This window comes from Ornithodoros turicata, chromosome 2 (assembly GCF_037126465.1).
Source record: "Ornithodoros turicata isolate Travis chromosome 2, ASM3712646v1, whole genome shotgun sequence".
Lineage (NCBI taxonomy): Eukaryota > Metazoa > Arthropoda > Arachnida > Ixodida > Argasidae > Ornithodoros > Ornithodoros turicata.
Genome location: NC_088202.1, coordinates 27,930,380 through 27,952,528, shown reverse-complemented (window position 1 = coordinate 27,952,528; position 22,149 = coordinate 27,930,380). Strand labels below are relative to the sequence as shown.

Genomic DNA, 22,149 nt, shown 5'->3' with positions numbered 1-22,149 from the left:
AAGACTTTGGACATTTTTTAATTGAGGAAAGTTTATTTTTCCAATTCAACTTTGAAAATTGCAAAGCGAACCTCACTTTTTTTTAGAGAAATATGAAGTTCTCCACGGATAACCACATATCCAACAAAAAACTATGCATAGTATCGCAACAAAAATAGTCGGAAAAAAATTGTCAGAATTCGGCTTTAGCCCCGCCTGCTTCACTGTCGCAAAGAAGATCGCACGGAAGGTGCGTTGAGAGAAAGAAGCGTTCCCACCTCTTGTTTTACCTTTCTTTCCCCTGCGCTCACCTTGATGCTGGTGACAACCGTTTTATCACAAATAAGTCAAAACAAATGAAGGCGGGGACACTTCCTCGTCTGGACGCACATTTCGCGCACGCATCTTTGTGAAAATCAAGCAGGCGGGGCTAAAGCGTAATTTGTACTATTTTTTTTTGACTATTTCTGTTGCGATACTGTGCATAGTTTTTGTCGGGTCTGCGGTTAACCGCGAAGGACTTCATACTTCTGTAAAAAAGTGAGGTTCGCTTGGCAATTTTCAAAGTTCAATTGAAAAAAAAATTTCCCGTAATCAAATATTGTCCAAAGCCTTCCTCAATGGTGGCAAAAGTTTCCAGAAGGTAACTGCCGGAAGTCCCACAACCCTCCGACGACTGCTTCGCCAGTTAGAATTTTTTATCCCTTTAGGTGAAATATACTGTATAGAGTGTAACAAAGATACTGGACGATTCAAACATTTTTTTTTATTTATGGGCTCAAAGACCCAGAACCTGTAGCTCTGAGGGGTGGGGATATATAAAGCTAAGGTGCGCGGAGAGACTTGTCGCAGTTATGAGGCCCTGCTCATCCGCAGTCATTTGCTGTGGTTGCTGGAAGTTGCCACTGAACCAAATGCATCACTGGTGATGTCACAGACAGAAAGAGTCGCAATCAACACAGTCAAAGACGGGAAATCCAGCCCGTGTCCGTCAGGAATCACATTAAGGCCTATGCCCAATGGCCTATGTGTCTATGGCCAAACGGTGGGATGACGGATGCTTACCGAGAGGGGGCAAAGGGGAGGGGACGTGCCCCCACTGGAGCTCGAAGGTCACTTGTAGAAATTGCGCTCTCTTTAGTCATATATCGACATGATTCTTCTCGGATGTCATAATATGAACTTCTTAATGCCCGCACAGTCCGCAGAGCCCATCTCCAGGAAAAGAGGGGTGGCACGCTTTGTCCCCCCCTCCGGGAGCACTTTGCCACCAGCTTAGAAAAAATCCTAGGAACTGCCATGGTTCCAGGCCACTAGAAGAACTCTCAGATTGAATGGGTCGGTGGTGATCTTACTCAAAGCTAACCGTAAATAGGATCTCTGCCGCTCGTATGCAGCACAGCGTAGGGGAATGTGTTCAGTGTGAGCTAGTGTGTCACAGGTGGAACAATTCGGGGAGCAACATTCCTCATTCTGTACATCCTGTGAGGCGTGTAGGGAGCATTCAGACGGAGTCGATGCATTAAAGACGCATGCAGTCTAGTTACACAACCGACGGATGGAGAAATCCATATTAGGGTCAATTACTCTCAAATAGTCAGGTAGTATGACACAGACTGGCGTTATCTCAAGGACCCACCCGCGGCAAGCTATCGCACGGAAAGGCGTGTACGTAAACGGTATGACGTGAGATACGATGCTGGGGACCCAACCGCCATGACATGCTCGCGGAAATGCAGTTTGTAGTAAAAAGTAACACCAAAATCACGAATAGTGTTCACACAACATATCTCCCCAATGCACCACTATGAAAAGATAGTAACATTCTTTTTGCCAGTGATCGGAGCCGCCTTAGTTTTTGCTCATAGAACAAAGATGTCATATTACAGACACATCATCTTGTAGCAGTACACAGTCAAAATGAGAAAATATAACTTTACATTGAGATCATTAGTATACTGCAGTATCGTGGAATGCTTAACACATGGTACATTATCATTAACAAATATATTGAAGAGTAAAGGTACAACACTGGATCCCTGAGGAATACCAGATGTAGGCAGGTACGCATTTGAATGTACACCATGGACGCAGACAGAATGGGAACGATGACGCAAATATGATTAAAAAAAGCGCTCCAGAGAGTCACAAACACCGTATGATGCTAACTTGCAAAACGCACACGCACACGCTAATATAGATGACATCAACCTGACCACGTCGTCATGTTCACGTATTCTTCTTTTGCTTATTCTGGTTTTGAAGCCCCTGACAAATAGTTGTACCTACACAAATAGTTGTTGTTTACCTGATACTGTGGATCTCTTACTTCTTCACAACGTGAATTGACAGCCGGAGAAACACATCGACACTAAATTTGTGCGAGTCGACCTGTATATCTATATAATTTCCTCGAACACTTTTGAAGACGCACACAATATGCTGATTGGTCTGTAGTTATTCATAAGGTGCACAATAACAGACTTGTGGATTGGAACTTCCACAGAATAGGGAACACATTCCACTTGAGCGAGAAGTGAAGTATTAGCACTGGCGTGAAGACATCACAATAGGCATTAAAAAAGACAGCGGGTATGCCATAAAACCCATGGTTAGATGTTGGTTTTAGATTGCGAATGGCACCGTGAACATCACTCTCAGCAATAGTAAATGAAGGGAAATTGTCGACGAAGATGAGTCTGCTAAGCTAATGCCTACAGTAGAGCTGGTGGGGTCGATGATACAGATGACAAGATGAGGATTGAGATTACCGACACAACCGCCAACGTAAAATTGGACTACATGTGTAATTTGCGTCACATATTCGTAGTGCTCCTCACAACTGGAGCTGAAGTATCATAGCGTTTTCTTGTTGTTTGGCAGAACGAAGAGTGATGTACAAATTGCATTAACGGGAGGGACATGCAATGTTAATATGATTGGACTGGCCTGGAAATAAATAAAAAATACAGAGAGGAAGATTCGTCACCCGACGAATCGTGATGGTCATATCGCGTCTCCCCAGTAATTTGCACCAATAGCGGCTCAAATCACAAGATCAAACATTACGTTTCCACTGCCCTGCTACGCGCTACGACAGAGAACCCCCCTCCCCCCCCCACACACACACACACAAGTGAGGATGTGGATCCGCCCCTGAGTTGCACGCCGCTGCTCGGTCGACCAACCGGCAAAAGGAATGACAATTTTCAAAAGATATTTAAGCGACCGTTACACGAAGCGATAGGAATCAGCGCGACGTCGCATCACGTTCCAGAGACTATATTCAAAGGAGGGAACACAAGGTATTAATACAGGCTGTGGAACCCAATAGTACCAAAAGGGGACAGCAACCATGAAGGTGATCCTTATTACCACCATCGTTCTTCTCCAAATGATGCACGGTAAGGTATTCCAGAGAGCTTGTCAAATTGTACGTCTGAAAGGGACTACCGCATCCGTCGCGATCGACTCCGAAACTACAGTGACATTTTACTCCTCGTTGATCACCGACAACGACGCCGAATATCCGACATGGCAAGTGTAGACAACGGATGTTGAGACATTCCGAAATTCCCTCTCTGCAAGCGTCAATTGGACAAGGCCAATCTGTGAGCGCCCTTTGACGCGTACAAGGCCAATCAGTGAGCGGCAGGGAGACGTTGGCGCCCGACCGCCAGGCAGGAGTGATGGGTGACGTACGCAGGTCGCGGAGAGGTCTGAGATCGGCTCGTGGAATACTTGTTTCTGGTTAGCGCCGTGCGTGTTTTTACAGCCTGGAGCGTAGCACCGTGTTCCACAGAACGTGGTCATGTCAGCACCCACACTGGCACGCGAAGGTCAACGTATTTACCGAGGTCTTTTCGCATAATACGTTGCTGCGCTAATGAGAAGCAGACGACACCGGAGACATTCACCTGAGCTGCGCTCCCATTCGTGTGCCCGGCTTACGTCATTTTGGCTTAGCTGCAGAGGGAGTGCGAATCTTTAACTCGTTTATTTAATACGTACGCTGTTTTCCTAAGAGAAACTTGGCCAAGTAGAATGTGAAGCCATGCCGAACATTTCGGTATCGGTGTCATACACACCTTTCCGGATGCGATAGTTCCTTTAATGACCAATCGCTATCTACCTCCGCACGAGTTGCTTACATGCAGAAAGCAATAAATATGTTAGCATTTACTCTTTGCGTATCATGTTGTATTGTCAGTGCTTCCAAATCTGCATCGTTTGAGCATAATATGCCGTAATAGGAATGTATGTAGTAGCAGCTCCCCTTGGTTACGCTGCTTGTTAGGCATATCATGGGTGCAATATAGCGAATATGGCTGAGTATAGCTCGGTATAGTGATCTATGAAGCATAGCTATACCGCACTAGGTATTAGGACACTGTTTAAGAATAGCGTTTAGAACGAATACTCTGGACTCTCATGTACCTCATTCCAACCACGGCAGGAAACGCTAAGCAGTGCATCGGTGAAGAGCGCGTCACAGGCACACTGTACAACATAAAGTACCGTGTAGCGTTATACAGTGTGATCAACAACACTGGAGCAATGTGGGTTTTTCTCCATGCTTAAGTTAATGGTCGCAAAACCGAGTAGAGCAAAGTGTGACGCAACATCTACAGCCAGCAACGCACATCTGCATCTACAACAGTCGTAAAAGTTAGTGATGTACCGTAGCGACTTGCCGTTGTTGGCCCCACTCGTGTGACCAACGTCACGTCTGTTGCCGAGAAACCAGGCACGTCAGGTTGCAGGAAGAACAAGCTGCACAGCACGAAAGAAGGCACGAACTATAATCGTTTAAAACGTTATTTCCGTCCTGGTTCGTGCTTAGAACGTTGTAAGGCAATATCTGAACGTTCTCCTACAAAAAGGAACTGACCTTAAAGTCCGTGCTCTATTCAGAATTAAAATTTTCATTAGTCAAACTAACCGTCCCAGGAAGTTGCCAGCATAGCTGGGCGAACTCACTCATGAGGGCCCTCATGAGTGCCCCTCACCCTCACTTCACGCCTTTGGGGTGAGGGTGAGTGAGGGCAAGCCCGCGATCAGGCCATCCGTGAGTGCACTCATGAGGTTCTTACCCTCATGAGGTCTCCTGTGAGTGCACTCATGAGGTCTTACCCTCACGAAGTCTCCTGTGAGTGCACTCATGAGGTCTGAGGGGCGCCAGGTCTGTGTGAGTGAAGTCACTGGTGAGGCCTGAGGGGTGTGAGGTCAGTATGAGTGCATTCAGAAATGAAGTCAAATGACGGTTACGAGACGTGGGCAAATTATGAAGGCACTAGTGGCTTCAGCGACCCAGCTACCGGCAGGGTGTACTTTAAAGGGCTGGTGTTCCCGTTTTTAGCAATTTCGTTTACGTCGCGTTGGAAACACAGCCAAGCGTCCTGAGCTGACGGATTAGTTGGTGATATGGTTCCAGTGACCCAGCTACCGGCAAGGTGCACTTTAAAGGGCTGTTGTTCCCGTTTTTAGCAATTTCGTCTACGTCGCGCTGGAAACACAGCCAAGCTTCCTGAGCTGACGGATTAGTTGGTGATATGGTTCCAGCGACCCAGCTACATGCAGTGTGCACTTTAAAGGGCTGGTGTGCCGTTTTTAGCAATTTCGTCTACGTCGCGCTGGAAACACAGCCTAGAGTCCTGAGCTGACGGATTAGTTGGTGATATGGTTCCAGCGACCCAACTACATGCAGTGTGCACTTTAAAGGGCTGGTGTGCCGTTTTTAGCAATTTCGTCTACGTCGAGCTGGGAACACAGCCAAGAGTCCAGAGCTGACGGATTAGTTGGTGATATGGTTGCAGTGACCCAGCTACCGGCAGCGTGCACTTTAAAGGGCTGGTGTTTCCGTTTTTCTCAATTTCGTCTACGTCGCGCTGGGAACACAGCCAAGAGTCCTGAGCTGACGGATTAGTTGGTGATATGGTTCCAGCGACCCAACTACACGCAGTTGGCACTTTAAAGGGCTGGTGTGCCCGTTTTGAGCAATTTCGTCTACGTCGCGTTGGGAACACAGCCACGTGTTCTGCGCTGACTGACTACTTGGTGACATGGTTCCAGCGACCCAACTACAGGCACGGTGCACTTTAACGGGCTAGTGTGCACGTTTTTACCAATTTCGTCTTTAGAGCCCTTTAGAGTGCACCCTGCCGATAGTTGGGTCGTTGGAACCATATCACGAAGTAATCAGTCAGCTCAGGAGGCTTTGCAGTGTTCCTAACGCGACGTAGACGAAATTGCTAAAAACGGGCACACCAGCCCTTTAAAGTGCACCCTGCCGGTAGTTGGGTCACTGCAACCATATCAGGAAGTAATTAGGCAGCTCAGGACGCTTTGCTGTGTTCCCAGCGAGACGTAGACGAAATTGCTAAAAACGGGCACAGCAGCCCTTTAAAGTGCACCCTGCCGGTATTTGGGTCGCTGGAACCATATCACCAAGTAATCAGTTAGCTCAGGACGCTTCGGTGTGTTCCCAGCGCGACGTAGACGAAACTGCTCCAAACCGGCGCACCAGCCCTTTAAAGTGCACCCTGCCGGTAGTTGGGTCGCTGGAACCATATCACCAAGTAATCAGTCAGCTCAGGACGATTTGCCGTGTTCCCAGCGCGACGTAGACGAAACTGCTAAAAACGGGCACACCAACCCTTCAAAGTGCACCCTGCCAGTAGTTCGGTCGCTGGAACCATATCACGAAGTAATCAGTCAGCTCAGGAGGCTTTGTTGTGTTCCCAGCGCGACGTAGACGAAATTGCTATAAACCGGCACACCAGCCCTTTAAAGTGCCCCCTGCTGGTAGTTGGGTCACTGCAACCATAGCAGCAAGTAATCAGTCAGCTCAGGACTCTTGGCTGTCACCAGCGCGACGTAGACGAAATTGCTAAAAACGGGAACACCAGCCCTTTAAAGTGCACGCTGCCGGTAGCTGGGTCACTGCAACCATATCACCAACTAATCCGTCAGCTCTGGACTCTTGGCTGTGTTTCTAGCGCGACGTAAACGAAATTGCTAAAAACGGGAACACCAGCCCTTTAAAGTACACCCTGCCGGTAGCTGGGTCGCTGAAACCATATCACTAGTGCCTTCATAATTTGCCCACGTCTCGTAAGCGTCATTTGACTTCATTTCTGAATGGAGGAGTTCGTTATCGGTGGATAACCACTGACCTAGAATATATCGTCACTTGTCGGAGTTGATAAGGAATTCATTCCTCTATTTTATAGGATTCTGTCCATAGCTCGCGCGGGGACCCCCTTATAACCTCCAATTAATAAACCTATAACTTGCTTGGGAACTTTAATAAACACAGTAAGTAGGACTGTGCCAATATTCGGATTGGATTGTCCGAATGTCGAAGCGAATACTTACATATTCAACTCTTCGAAGCCGAAGATATTCGAATACTTCCGAAGCTGCACTCGTAATATCAAAAACACCAATACAGAAGGTATAAGGGGGGGGGGGGAGTATAGATTTATTGGAAAGGAAAAACATAGAAAGAGGGGAAAGGTTAGCCTGGCTTCCGAAGCCAGCTAGCTGTTCCCGCGTAAAAAAAAACACACAAAAACGAAAAGAGCGAAAGAAAAGAGGTGCAGTCACAGGCTCAGCGCCAGCCCTGTGTCAGTCAGAAAGCGCACGAGTTCCCTTCCGACGCGCCACTGAAGGAGGCGTTGCAGGGGGCCCAGTAGCGTTGCCAGCGAGACCTCCCTCAGCCCCGGGGCGGCTAGCCGCTTCATGAAAGCGGCACGGGGAGCGGCGAACAGGCGACAGTGGACAGGCAGCCAAGCAGGCTGCACATGTAGGGGTGTCAAGCATGCTGGTTTTGAAGAGCCGTGTTGGCGTTCGAGCCACGCTTAACCGCAGACGGTGGATAGCAGATGCCTCCCTCCTCGTGATGTTTGTAGGAAGGACGTATTGCATTGTTGGGTCGATGGAGTGCAGAAATGTATTGGGCGAGATGGCACGTTTTCGGAAACCTTGAACACAGCGAGAGCGCAAGCGACGTATTTGGAGCTGGCAGGCTGACATTGAGAGCGGGATGCTGAGACATAAGGCAGCCGTGGTGTGGGCAGGTTTCGCAGCAATGTCGGCACGGGTATTTCCGGTCAGTCCGACGTGCAGTCCACTGGAGCCGTACACTGTGGCCGGAAGCCAGGTGCTCGTTGTATCTGGCGATTACAAGCGTGCGGAGATCGCAAATAGCACTGCACCGGTACGACGCCAAGATCTCCAATGCTGACTTGCTGTCCGTGAAGATGGACCACGAGTCGGCCTGTGAACCGGATATGGCGTTGAGCGCTTCATAGATGGCTGTCAGTTCCGCCTCAGTGGATGAAGTTTCATGCGGCAGCTTGAAAGCCTGCGCAGTGTCGCTGTGAGGCATGCAGAAAGCTGCAGGCGACGCGCCGTGCACAACCGAGCCATCCGTGAAAATTGTTTTACGCTGGCCGTGGGCCGAGCTCAAATGGTTAAGAGCAATCTGGCGCGCAGCGAGGATAGGAGTGTCTTTTTTGCGGGACATATCGGGAACCATGCAGGTCCGTCGTAGGCAGCACGAGGGTCCACAAAGGTGGGGCGTATAGCAGGCGCGACGGAGGTGGCGGGAGAGACTGTGCCAGTCTGCAAACAGCCCCGAAAGCTGACTTTTCATAGAGTAAGTGAATCTCCCGTAGGTAGTGGGCAGCATGTCGTGTGCGGTACCGCGCACAAGAGCGCAGGGTTTCCATGTCGCGTAGGACGTGGGCTGACGTCTGCTTCGCCTCAGCCAAGACCAGGAAGGTGTCTTTCGTTCTGGGGACACAAAGGGACACTCGGAGGCTCCGCGCCTGGATGTTCAAAAGCTCGCGCTCTGTTGTTGAACTTAGACCGTGCAATACCGGTAAGCTGTAACGCAGGAGCCCTAGGACGAGTAAGGTATGCACCTGGCGAAGGTCAGCGTATGATGGGCCCCAGAACGAACCAGAGATGCGGCGGAGGACGTTCACGATGGTAGTCGCCGCGGTAGACAGGATCTTGACGTGCTTGTACCAAGTCAGCTCCCTGTCGATGGCTACGCCCAGGTATTTGTGATGACGTACGAAGGCGAGCTGTTGACCGCCAACGTGGAGGGGCTATTTGCGAAAGGATCGGCGGGTGACGTAGAAAGACCACGGTCGGAGAGGTAGGATACGATAGTGTCCAGGGCCCCTTGCAAGCGACGCTGGATTACATCCCGACGGGTGGGGAAGGCCCAGATGCAGAGGTCGTCGGCGTATATCGTGATGTTGACATGTTAACTTAATTGAACAGGTAAAGCGGCCATGATGACGTTGAATAGCAGTGGGCTCAGCACACTCCCTTGCGGGACACCTCGCAGAACTCTGTAGTGTGCGGTGTCCCATTCAGAGGTGCGCACAAACATGGTGCGATCAGCGAGGAAGTCCCGAATCCATGCGAGTGGGCGGCCCCCAATACCAGCCTCTTGGAGCGTCGCAATGACAGTGCTGTGCACCACGCTGTCATATGCTTTTTGAAGACAGAAGACAGCTGCTGTGAGCTTCCCTTCCGATCGCGCTTGTTGCACACTAGAGACGATGTCGATGACGTTGTCTATCGCCGACCTGTCTTGGCGAAAGCCGGCCATCACTTCAGGGAAGAATTTCGAGGCTTCGAAAAACCAGTTCAGGCGAGATTGAACCACCCGCTCCATGACTTTCCCTGCGCAGCTTGTAAGTGCGATTGGCCGAAAAGAGTCGATATTGTGAGGAGACTTGCCAGGTTTAAGGATTGGCACGATCATCGCGGACTTTCAGTGCGGCGGGATGGAGCTGGCCTGCCACGTTTCGCTGAAAAGGCCCAGAACTAGATGGCGGCCACAGAGCGGGATATACCGCACTGGTTTGTAAGTGACTCCGTCAGGACCCGGCGGCGCGTGCACAGGCGAGAGCCCTATAGCAGATTCGAGCTCGGTGAGCGAAAATGGGACATCCAATGACGGATCAGCGGAGGACTGCAGGGCTACAGAGATGTCAAGGGAAGAAGCGAGAGGAGCGGCAGGTGTCGATGTGAGACAGGCACAGTACTGCTCTGCAACCTCGACTTCAGAGCACCCAGTAGCAAGCGATAGTGGCCGGAAAGGATGCCTTTGGAAAACGGGAGTGGCGAGCCCTTTGAGCACCGACCAAATTCGAGACATGGGTGTTCTTGGAGATAGTGATGTCGCGAAGCTTCTCCAGTGGTTGCGTGTCAGCTTGCACAGATGCCTATGAATCACCTTCTGTAATCGTCTCGCTTGGCTTATGTCCACTGGGAGATGTGTGCGGCAGACACGTCGCTCGGCGCGGGGGCGGATAGCGCGCAGCCTCTCATACTCCGCGTCGACGGAAGAGAACTTATCGGGTACGCGGTGCACCTGGGCCGCAGCGCGTGCCGCATTAGTAACCACGCCGCAGAAGTCAGGGGCACTTTGGGGCCTCCAGTCTAAGAGAGAAATTTCGAGCATACATCTGTAGGATTGCAAATCCGTTCTTTTAGCGGTGTGGGAGTGGGCTTGTACTCGCGCACCTTGCATGCTGATCAGGACAGGAAGATGATCACTTCCAAGGGTATCAGCGTCCACATGCCGTCTGAAGCGATGTGCAATAGGAGCTGACACAACAGAGAGATCCAAGCAGGAGGAATGGTACGTTGTCTTCAGGAACGTAGGGGAGGCATCATTGAGGATAAAAAGGTTTCACTCCTTGAATAGGGCTGCCAGTCGCTCCCCTCGCGTGTCCGAGCGCGCGCTGCCCCAGATGACATTGTGGACGCTGGAGTCACCACAGAGAAGGTATGGAGGCGGGACGCTGTCCAGTACTGCGGCCAAGTCACCAGTATCGTAAGCGACCACCGGAGGAAGGTAAAGGGATACCACAGTAATGACAAGGTCGGTTATGCGCACGATGCAACATACGTATTCGCCCTGTTCGCTCGTAATAATATCCTTCTTCATAGCTGGAATGTCGGACCGGACAAACAACGCGGAGCAGCACCGCCCATCACGGGGACTGGAGGTGAATCTAACGTAATTCGATAAACGAAACTCTACCGGAATTCCGCATTCCCATATACAGATAAGAGGAAAGTTGTGTCGCCACGTGAACTGACTGAAGTCGGACACTTTTGACACGAGGCTTCTCGCATTCCATTGGAAAACCGTTGTCTCTTTGAAGTGCATTGTCATTCCGATGTCATGTTCTGATCGGGGAGGCCGAGGCTGGATGAGCTCAGTCCCTGCTCTGATCCGCCAGGAGAATGGGGGCGCTGAAGTTTTCAAGGCCTAGGATCGATTGAACTTCTGTCAGAACGGTACAGTTCGGGCACGCAGTAACTACGACCTTAAGTGCCGCGAACAGCAGTTTTAATATGACCGATGCGACGTCATCGCAGCGTGTTTGGTCTAGGGCGGAACAGGATGAGGGTGAGGGGTATTGGGTGTTGCTTGGCAGGGCAGGTGCAGGATACTTAGCCGGTGTGCGCTTTGAAGAGGCCGCTCGAGGATCGCGCGGCGTCAGCGGAGGGTAGTCGCCGTCCGCCCACGAGGGATGCTTCTCAGGGGCAGGGCTGTTGGTAGGCGGATGGCGCGAACCCGTTATACGTGGTGGGGCAGATGCGCGCTTCTTTTTTGGCTTCCTCTTGCGTTCAGCTTTCCTGACTGCTACCAGGGCTTCTTTGTAGCTGCTCGTAGAGCGGGAGCGCACCCGGGCTACGCGTCTTTGTTCCCTGAGTTTCGGACAGTCTGCCGACGTGGCAACATGACCTCCCTTGCAGTTAGTGCAGGGCGGTTCACCATTGGGGCACTCAGCGTTGTCGTGAGACGTCCCGCACGTTGCACACGTCCTCTTTCAGGTGCAGCACGCAGCCACATGGACATATCTCGTGCAATTGTTGCATTGTACTCTATGGGGTAGGTAGCTTTGGACCTGCATCGTGAGGAGGTGAAGGCTGGTTTGGTTTGGCGGCTCCGAACAAGGGAAAGTGAGCCGCACAGCTCCTCCATCCTTTCTGATTCGTCGAGCCGCGAGGACCGGAGGTTCAGATTTGGTGGCGCCCAGTATTTGTTCGTCCGTAAGCGAGGGGTCGATCCCTAGGAGCACACCGTAGAGAAGGTATGAAACGAAGTAAGTGAGCTGCGACGTGCAAAGATCGCTATTGCACACATCACGTACACATAGCGTATGTCAATGTATGTGCTGTACACGCGTTCGGTTCCGTTATGCAACTGTTCTTGTTTCGGGTTGGATCCGGAAAGAATGTTCACGGGTAATGAGCAGTTCAGTATGACCAGGCGTCCAAGGGTACTCTATACTTTGACGCATATGTTGCGGTCAGTGGCCGATCCAACGGCGTATCCAAAACGTCAGTTTATACATTGGATTTCCCTCCCTCCCCTCCCCCAGTACGCCCTCCGACAAAGAAACCTCATCGCCACAAAACCGAGGGTCTGGATCCCACTCTGGTTGCGGTTATAAGTAGTGTACTGAGCCATTCTCGATCCTGGCGTGCAGCCCGAACATGTGCCCTCCGAAATAACAGGCCACTGGAAGTTTACAACGACCACTCATGCAACCGCCGCCGGCATAAACACATGTATTTGAAAGTATAATACATGTATTTACCCGACCACTAATGTACGAAAACTATGCCCATGGAAATATGAGTTTGCTTGGCCTTTTCCGTTGTGCTTGTGGAAGCGTGTGCACGGTCTGATCCTCCTCTGCCTTGCTACGTCCTAAGACTCAATTAGCAATGGTTTCGGTGGCCTGTCTGATTTCAGAGGGCAGAGGTGAGTATGTGTGCCCCACGTTACATGTGTTATTAGGGAAGGAAGAGATACAAAGAAGCGAGCCCATGCATGTAATAAATGTGTTGCAAGTACGCCTGTTGTGTTTGCATGGTTTTAGTTGGTTTTCCTTACTGGTACTAATAGACCCAATGTGACGCCCTTCAATGCCGCTATTCTTGGATGACTAGACCCCAGGCTCCACCTCAACTCCTACTATAGAGGAAGAAAGCGTGCAATACCCTTTCACTCAATGACCCGATTGGTTTTATAGACGCGTCCGAGGAATTCCTTCGTCAAGGTGCTCCTCGAGGAACCGGACTCGACTCCAGCTGTCCTCAGCCAGTTTCGGGTCTCTACGGAAACATAGATTTTTACATAAAACTAGATTACTTAAAACACACTTATGGCGCAAACGATCAATAGGCTTCTTTACTTTATTCAGAACAATGTGGGGTACAAACGCCAAGACCGTTTGAAGCTGGTTTCAGGTGTTATGCGGTAGAATAGGTTAACATGCAGAAGTGGTCTTGCAACTAGAATGACAATTGCAGCGACAAGTTAGGCGGCGTAACGAACTCCCACCAACCGACACTCAAGCACCCATGCTCTGGGCCGGTAAAAGCGGATGTCTACGATCGCGGCAGGGAGCTTCATTCGTGTAAACTGTCTTGGTCTGTATAGTTATTCACGAGAGAGCTAACCATGACAGCGCGCCTGACGTGGACGCTTTTGCCTCTGTAAGTGGTTTCAACACTACCACTATGAATGTCCATATGTAATATGAAGTAGCTCAAGATGCGATACGGCAACGAGACGGGTCGTAGTGCTTGTGCATCTTGCATCTTGTGTTGGTACGCTCTGAAAGTACAGCTGATGTCAATAGAACTTTTACTAAAAACAGTCCAAACGCCGGGAATGCACATTCTTTATTAGCAGTAGGTAGCGCTCAGGCAGTACAATAACGGTTAAGAACTGATTAAAAACACTCTTACACAAGTTGTGCTACTTTTCGCTGTGAGCTCAAAATTTGGACATTCGTTTAAGACGTTATTGAGCACACACATAGCTGCTTTTTATCAATAAATTTAATTTATTTTTCTGGCAGGTGTGCAAAGCCATATTGAGATACAAAGATATGGCACAGTTGGCATGGAAAAAAAAATCTGCATCACGTGCCGGTTTCCATCTGCACCTTTTCTGGTGTTATTGCTCTGTTTTCTGCATTTCGGTGAGGGCTGTGTACCGATAAAGATATTGGCAGACTGGCACGATGGTTGTTGTCGGCATCCTGGTGAAGAAGCTCATTGTAGCTCAAACTTGACGACACACACTCAAGACCCAGCCCATGACCGCCATGACCATGAATGGATCCGGAATTGCACCCGAGCCGACCTCCAAAATAATGGTTCCCATCCCTGAACACCAGCATAACCTAACTCGAGGATCGCTCCCAAGGTAGCGCTGATGCTATCTCGAGATTTTCTAGGGGCACGCAGAAAAACTCTGGAGTGTCGGGAACACTCGAAGAGCGTTTCGAGTCATGATTGGCTTATGAAGCGCAAACATGAACTCGGGGAGTTCGGTCCGCTCCGACACCGTGTTCATCTACGTCTTCATCATCTGCGACGCCGTGCGAAAACCATTCCCGGTTCTTCACCGTGCAGTCCGGCACTTCACCCTCGACATCAACCGCCGCACCGACACCGTCTCAATCGGGCGTTTGAAGCCGGCCTTCTTGGACATCTTGTTGCTCGCCTCTACCTTCCAGGAGCCTTCCCGCGCCCAACTTTTCCCACTTCCGGATTAGGACGCCTCCACCGACATGCCGCGCGCCCCGGCCCAGGATCTGGCTGCGCCATACCCTGAGGCGCCCCTCAAACACGTCTGGTAGTGGTGGTGGTGCTACTGAAAGAGCTTGCCGTTGTCGGCCTCTCATAGGTGGGCAACGTCACAACACGTCTCCTGGATCGCTGCCCTGACTGTGCACCACTCTCTGCTGCCGGCAGCTCGCCAGGGGGTGAGCCTTGTCGCGGCCACTATCGTCAGTGCCACTAGAGCCCGGCTCGCGATGAATAAATGTTTGTGGCTCTGGCTACTTCAGTCTGCTCTTGGGGGACTGTGCTGTTGACGACAGTTTTTCATTGCCCGTCCACCACAAAAACTATGAGAACACTTTCGTTAACAATCTCGTTAAGTAAACAAACAAGCAAATACACAGCATATATATGAGTTATGCAGCATGGCGGACGCCCTCCTGGAAGAAAGTATGCAGGCGACTAATTGCCTAAAATTCAATATTTAACGCTTGAATTTGGCGATTTCATGCAAAACCGAGATAGTAGATGTGATGTGATCAAGTAAAAAAATGGGGATGGACATAGCAGAATACGAGATTATTCCCGTTGAAAGCCATTCCACGCTTTAAAAATCTTGAAACACGTGCGTGCGCTAAAATATCCATCCTCGAAACGTAACAATTCTCACTGCTTAGATGGGTAGAAATCCAGCGAACCGGTAGAGATGTAGGAAGGGAGTTGCCTCAGGACAGAAGCCGCCGATATTTCGAACAGAGACTGTTCTTCTTCTGGGCACCGTCCTCATCTTTGGCATGGTATTTAAAGGGTTAGGTGTGACGTGTTTAAAGGTTCATGCGAATTGTGGGTCAACAGCCCGGAGGCAAGAAAGGTTCCGTACGGGCTTCTACGGCCGGAGTGAATGGCTGCTTTGTTAGAGTGTGGAGGGGATTCCACACTCTAACAAAGCAGCCATTAGTGCTGCACACACACACAACATACACAACTGCTATTGGTTCATGTAACTGCAAGTGGTCACTCCAAGCTTCTCATTGGCTCATCTGACTGCAAACCTCTCATTGGTCACTCACGTCTACCCAACTGCTTATTGGTTCCTATTTCCAGCCGGTCACTTCGGCACATCTCTAGAGATCCCTCATAGGCTCCAACTGCGATTGGTCACTTCCACTCATCGCTAGATCCAACTGCTATTGGTCCATCGAACACTCCCTCTAGATAAGGTAATAAAAGTTTAGCTGTGGATATTGGAACTTTTAGCATCAGATAAGTTTAGCGGGGGTCATTGGAACTTCCTACCCAAATGGTTCACAGTAATAGACGGTCACTTCCACTCATCGCTAGAGCTCCCTCATATAGACTCCAACTTCTATTGGCTCATGCTAACTGCATGCTACTCACCTCCAAATCACCACCCGGCTGTTCATTGGTTCACAATGGACCCCTTTCGCAAGGCTTGTGCGCATGCTCTGACGGCGCCGAAGAAGGTTCCCTACATATACAATAGATGACGCCGGCTGTACGGTTACTCGATACTTGCGCCCTCTTTGCAAAGAAGGCTGAGCCTGGCGCGCGCCGTTCGTGTTTCGCTGGCCAACCGCGACGCGAGCCTGAAAAAGGTCCATTCTAACTGCATTGGTCACTCATTTCATCCAACTGCTTATTGGTTCATACTTCAAGCTAGAGAGCCAGCGTTAGAAGGCAAATCCGCTGCTGAACATTACAAAACATGAAGAAAATAGCTTACATCAACTTGTTGAAGTCCTTACTGCTGTTCACACTACTCATAGCCACAGTTACTTCGTGGTGCTAACGAGACATTAAAAAAACGTGATGAGGGTATGATGTACAAATCTCAAAACACATTCTATCTACTTACATAGAACAGGAGTAAAGTTGGCTTCACCTGGTTGCATGCATGCGTTAGGTGAAGCCCACCCCTGGAAACAAGCTTAGGATCCTTTTTTCTTATAGTGTGTACTTTGCACTTAAACATAAAAATTGATTTCAATGTTTATAAAGCAGAATTGCAAGGAAAATCTCCAAATGAAGCTATGGAGAGAAGCGCGTTCGTTCTTAAAGGAGCATGGAAATGATCAGGATAAAATATGACGGGAGAAGTACAAATTACGATTCTGAGCCCTGTGATACATATTCACACAAAAAGTTTGAGCGTAGCGCGCAATCCTGGCGCGTGATGGAGCTTTGGGTCTCACTGCAGAAATGCCCGCCTCTCTCGGCTGCCAGCTGCTGACGTCATGTGGCCGCGCCGTTTTTTTTTTTTTTCTTTCTTTTCTGCGATTTGTCCGGCGTCACGGCGTCAGCAAGCCAACTGAGCAGGAGGCGTTGTTGTTCATCGGACGTCGTGGAAAGGACAGGTGATGAACTGAACACTCTACAGGCGACACATTTGCTGTTCTTGACAAAACTTTTTATGGAGTTGTAGCCTAAGCTCCACCAGTTTCGATTTCGCCACACCAATGTCCCGGAGACTAGTAAGTGATGCTGGTAAGTGTGAACAAACATTCGGATTGAAATATAGTGCTTCTCGGTTACAAATGCATAGTAATGAAGACGCGGCGCAGTGACCAGTGTTTTCATTTGAAGAGGTCGTCGACCACCATGACTTCTCCGTGTTGTGGTCAACACTATGGGCACTGAACCGCATGGACACTGGCATCTCCGAGGCGAAGGAGCGGACCGATGAATGCATAGCTGTGTAACATTGTGCTTACCACATCTTACTGACAACAACATCTCCACAAGGCACAACAACATGGACACCAAAGTAAAGTCAGTAGAGTTCATCTGCTCGCTATTTATGAGAAACCTCAAAACACATGGCCAAAGTAAGCGTTTTCTTGTTTTTAGTGGTCATACGCAGCATACAACAGTGGCACATGGAATAAATCTCCGACTGAGAGGAGTGTATTTAGTCGTACCATATATATGCTGCACACACAGGCAAAATACCCTTCACTAATTAACGACACCTCAGCACAATCGGCACAAAACCACAACCGCGTACTATCCACCTCAATCTGGGCCGTCACGGCAACACAGAGGCCTAGCAAAACCTTTTACACTGCCGCAGTCTTGTTTCATGCAAAACGTACGAGACAAATCATGTAAGAACGCAAGGTAATGTCAAACGCAAATAAATAGCAACAGCCGTCTCAGTCGGTAAGTCGCCGCTAGCAGACCATTCTGGCAGGGAGTGGACGCTCCCGGCAGCCAATAAAGTGCTCGGCCACCTGACGTCACCACACGCCAGACTCGGCTTGGGGGAGACTGTCGCCGCGGTGCGCATTCTTGCAAACTAATTTTCTCAGGAAATTCGCGCTTTTCAAATGAAATATTTTCCGTGACATTTTATGAAGGTAGTATGTTGATATCAAGCATATTCATCATCATATCATATTCTTGGTCACATGACCGTCAGTCGGGAAATGATCAGGGCACCGTCGGGGGACGATCTTATGTTCTCTTGCTGTCTACCTCCTCCTGTTCTACACGACAGGGTACCAGTCGGGCAGTACAGCCCGCTCAGAAGGCGACGCCCCCATTGCGTTCCCGTTCTTTTCCCGACGGCCTGTACTGCCTGGGTTAACTGGTAACGAGTTCCCTTTGTCGAGTAAGTTCCCCATTCAATATAACCTCTGTTAAAGGGGTTGGGACACTTTCATAGATGTGGTTCACTACATCATGGACGCGTTGTACTGCATGCCAGAGTACTATAAAAAAAGAATTATTCTTTTACGTGTCTTATTTAGGGATATACAACCCCTCGAACACACTCCCAAGCAAAGCGCGGATGTCACAGAGCTCAGAGTTGCGTCCATTCTTATTGGCAGCCGTAAGTACGTGACTTCTCGTGCCGTGCCTCAGTGGCGGCGCCGTGCGCTGTGATGTGAGAACCGCGTGAGTTTCGGTGCCTATTTTGTCTCCCTCTATTACACTACTCGCTGTGAAACTTTCAATGCAGGTTCACATTGGCGCAAAGAACCGTCGTTTACGTTTATCTGGGATAACGTGGGATGACCTGTCTCAACCCGTTTAAGTAAATATTTGTGAAGTAAGTAGTACATATGGAGGACAGATGACAGTATACTTTTTATACAACCAGGGCCAGCGTTTACGTGGGACAGGGGGCAATTGCCCCCCCCCCCCAGACGTCCGCGAACGGGGCGCAAAAATGACGGCCGGATGGCTGGGAGTTCACGGTGTTCGGTGTCCCACAAACAGATGACAGTGGATCATATAATGCACGCTGTTCTAAACCCACGTGCGTATGTGGCACATGAAGTAAAAATTTTCGTTCTCGACCCACATGACAGTCTACAATTTGTAGTTTTCGCCTGTATACCGCATTCTCAGAATGTTTTGCTATTGCATGCCTCTATTGTTTCGGAATACAACCATCGTCGCAACCAGAAGACGTCTCGGCGGCGCCTTGACGATTGCACTCTTCAGTCTGGCATTGCACGACAACAGATTCGCGTATGCCCGTCACTGTTCAGTTCTGCTGCTCCTACTACTACACATTGGCATTCCTTCCTCTTGCAATAGTTTTTGCGGGCTAAAAGCTGTCGTGTAGTGCTGTGGGCGCTGTATCGTGACCCCACTGTGAAGAATTGTGTGCATGCCTGACGGCCTGCCCCCGTAGTTGCGTCACACGACGGTAAAAAAGAAAAAAAAAACATCCATTTGGCAGCGACTTTCGGAAGCGGCGCGAAGCAGCTAAGCGAGATCGAGAACCGCTTGGTTGAAGTCTTGAACAATACCTTCGAGGCAATGATGATGCAGTCGCTACTGAAGGTAGGCAACCCACAGTTGATACCATTGAGATGAAGTTGTGTGGTAGGGGCAGGGGTGAGGGTGGGGAGGGAGGTGCAAACCTCGTAGGTGCAACCCCCCCCCCCCTCAGTACCAAAAGTAGATGCCGGCCGTGTATATAACGCTCATTTTGTTCATTGCCGCTAAAGTGATGCCACAACGAAACCATGTGGCTGATGACTATGATGCAATAAAGTGTTTTCTACACTGACATACTGTTTTCATTGCTAAAAATCGCGAAAATTAATACTCGAGTGGGCAAAGGAGGCATCCATAACAGTGCATTAGCTGCATCTTGCGAAAGCGTTGGGGTAAGATACGGGCTGCCGACAAAGTACCATTAACACCCCCGTGCTGCAAACCGTATGCCGATCCATCGTATAGGAAGCCGACTCGGTCGGACCGGTCGCCGCCGGCGCACCGACGTTAGGCCGTTGCCCTGTGCTGCCTGAGCTGGGTACGTACAACACTACCACCTCTGCTAGGTCGAAAGTAATAGATGTCACCGAAGAATAAATGAAACAAGGTCATCGTCAGAGAAGGCAAGGCTTACTATACTCGCACACATACATATCTCGTGTGATTGTACATGGAAAGCAAACAAGTAAGGCAGAGCTTTTCTGTGCCGTTATCTTGTGTTTACATTATCTCTCTGTATTCCTGTTCCGCACGGCGCATTATACTCTTTAGGTGGTCTGGACAACAAAACATGTTGACACTGTTTGAAATGCACCATCAAGCGCATACTGTGGTTATAGTGACAATATGCAGTGGCTTTGTATCTCCGTGTAGAACTAACTAGCCCCCACGTCCATATTACTCATTAGCGCATACTGCTATCTACGGGGGTGGTTCAGTAAATCACCTCAAGGGAATTTAATGAAAATTCTCAGCTCTTTGCCTGTCAATCTTCATCTCAATAGCCCCGACAGGGCATTGCGCACGCGCTGCGTGCTCGCGCAGGAAGTGCAGCCAAGGCTGTTAAGAATGAGAACGAATTATAGCAACTTATTATATTATAGCAATTATAGCAACAACTCAACTTTTATGCAAACAAGCTCTCTCCCCTGTATGTCGTGTTTTGCAGCATCCGCGTGCAACGCGGAAGCACGCGACAACTGATAAAATGGCTGCCCCGCTTCAGGTTTGTACCAGGGAGAATTTGCGTCCAGTCATGCGTTTTCCTGTGGGTGAAGGGGTGAAACCCATCGATGTCCACCCTCGGATGAAGGCACAATATGCAATATCATAGTGTCTCCATATGACTACAACAGGTGTACTTCCATGAGTCTGGGGCGAAACTACAAACGGGGACGAACATTTCTTTTGAGTTGGTTGAGTAACTCGCGCTCTGCGTTTTTAACAGGTTGTGAAGGAAGGGGAGGCTGTAATTATCCCATAGGTGAGATCTGCGTCACCATTTTACGTTTAGCCGAAGCATCGCTACACAACTGGTAAATATGTATTTTTCCTTCAGAGTGTCTTAAAACGCCACAGGGCGACCCCGACTGCGATTATGAGGACGAAGAGTTCTATTACGACCAACAATCGAAGAAATGCAACAGATTCTTGATGGGCATGTGCGGAGGAAACTGCAACAGCTTCAGATCCGAATCAGCTTGTATGAGTTCATGCCAAGGTGCTGGGAGAAGATGAACACCGAGAGACAGCCTCAAGTTATTCAAAATAAAGACTGCATGCACGATTAAGTTGTTATCTGGCTTTGAATTGGATTGATAAGAAAGGTTTAAAAATCGTCACTAGAGTTCACACTGCAAAATCATTTAAGTTGGCTCACACCTAATTTTCGCAAAATTTCGAGGAAGGTTTAACACTTGAAAAACTATGGTGGAATCGCAAACATTATCCTAACAGTTGCTTGTACACCTGACTGATAAGTGCACGAACTACTTTACAGCATAAGCATGTGCAATGCCAATGATCAAATCCGGTACGGGCAACCAACGGCTTGTCTCCAATCAAGCCGCGAGTCCCTCTGATGATGATAATGATGATAGAAATAAAAAAATGGGCATGGCCCCTGCGCGAGTCCCTCTCAACGGCTGTCTTCCGTCAGTTCCGAGCTCTTGTGCTTAAATCCTCGCAACGCGTCCACTGCGACGTCCGGTTTGACATGACAGTCGTTGGCCTTCCCACAAGGACGAAGTTCATTTTCTTATCTTTCGGTCACCAGAGTAAGAACGGGGCAATACAGGTTTGCACGCTCCACACCAATTCTTGTGTTAATGACCTCACCCGCTCATAAATCAGAGTAAAAAAGATAGACGTTTTTTGGTTCGTGGAAACAAAATGCGTTCACAGTTGGGAAATAGAGGTTCATAAGCCGAGGAAGAAATACACGAGACATGTTTCCTTCGGCGACCAACCGCTCGTAAAGAGAGGGAATTCCTAAAACGGGGTTTCATAAATCGAGGGTTGACTGTACACACCAATTAATTAACTGTTTTAGCTGCTTTGTTTTTCTTTTTTTTTTTCATTTGTTTCACGAGCATGAGCTTTTGTTACGGGTCCACCACCGATGGAAAGGAAAGCTCCTGTACCCAACGGCTGCGTCGCCTCGAAAGTCTATTCGTAATCTCATGTGGAATGTTGTTGGTGAGTAAGTTGGTAAGCTGGTACGGCCCCAGTTCGAGCTTTGTGGACAAACGTCATGTGTACTCCAATAAAAGCTCGATCCCCATGGTCTTATGA

At 49.3% G+C, this 22,149-nt stretch overlaps 1 long non-coding RNA gene across 1 annotated transcript; it reads left to right on the top strand.

The window, feature by feature from the left end:
* The first annotated feature begins 3,135 nt into the window (after positions 1 to 3,135).
* Positions 3,136 to 21,142, top strand: LOC135383269 (uncharacterized). Its single transcript, XR_010419783.1, has 3 exons — positions 3,136 to 3,383; positions 20,804 to 20,839; positions 20,915 to 21,142. It is a non-coding gene; the product is annotated as an uncharacterized LOC135383269 (long non-coding RNA).
* Positions 21,143 to 22,149: the final 1,007 nt, after the last annotated feature.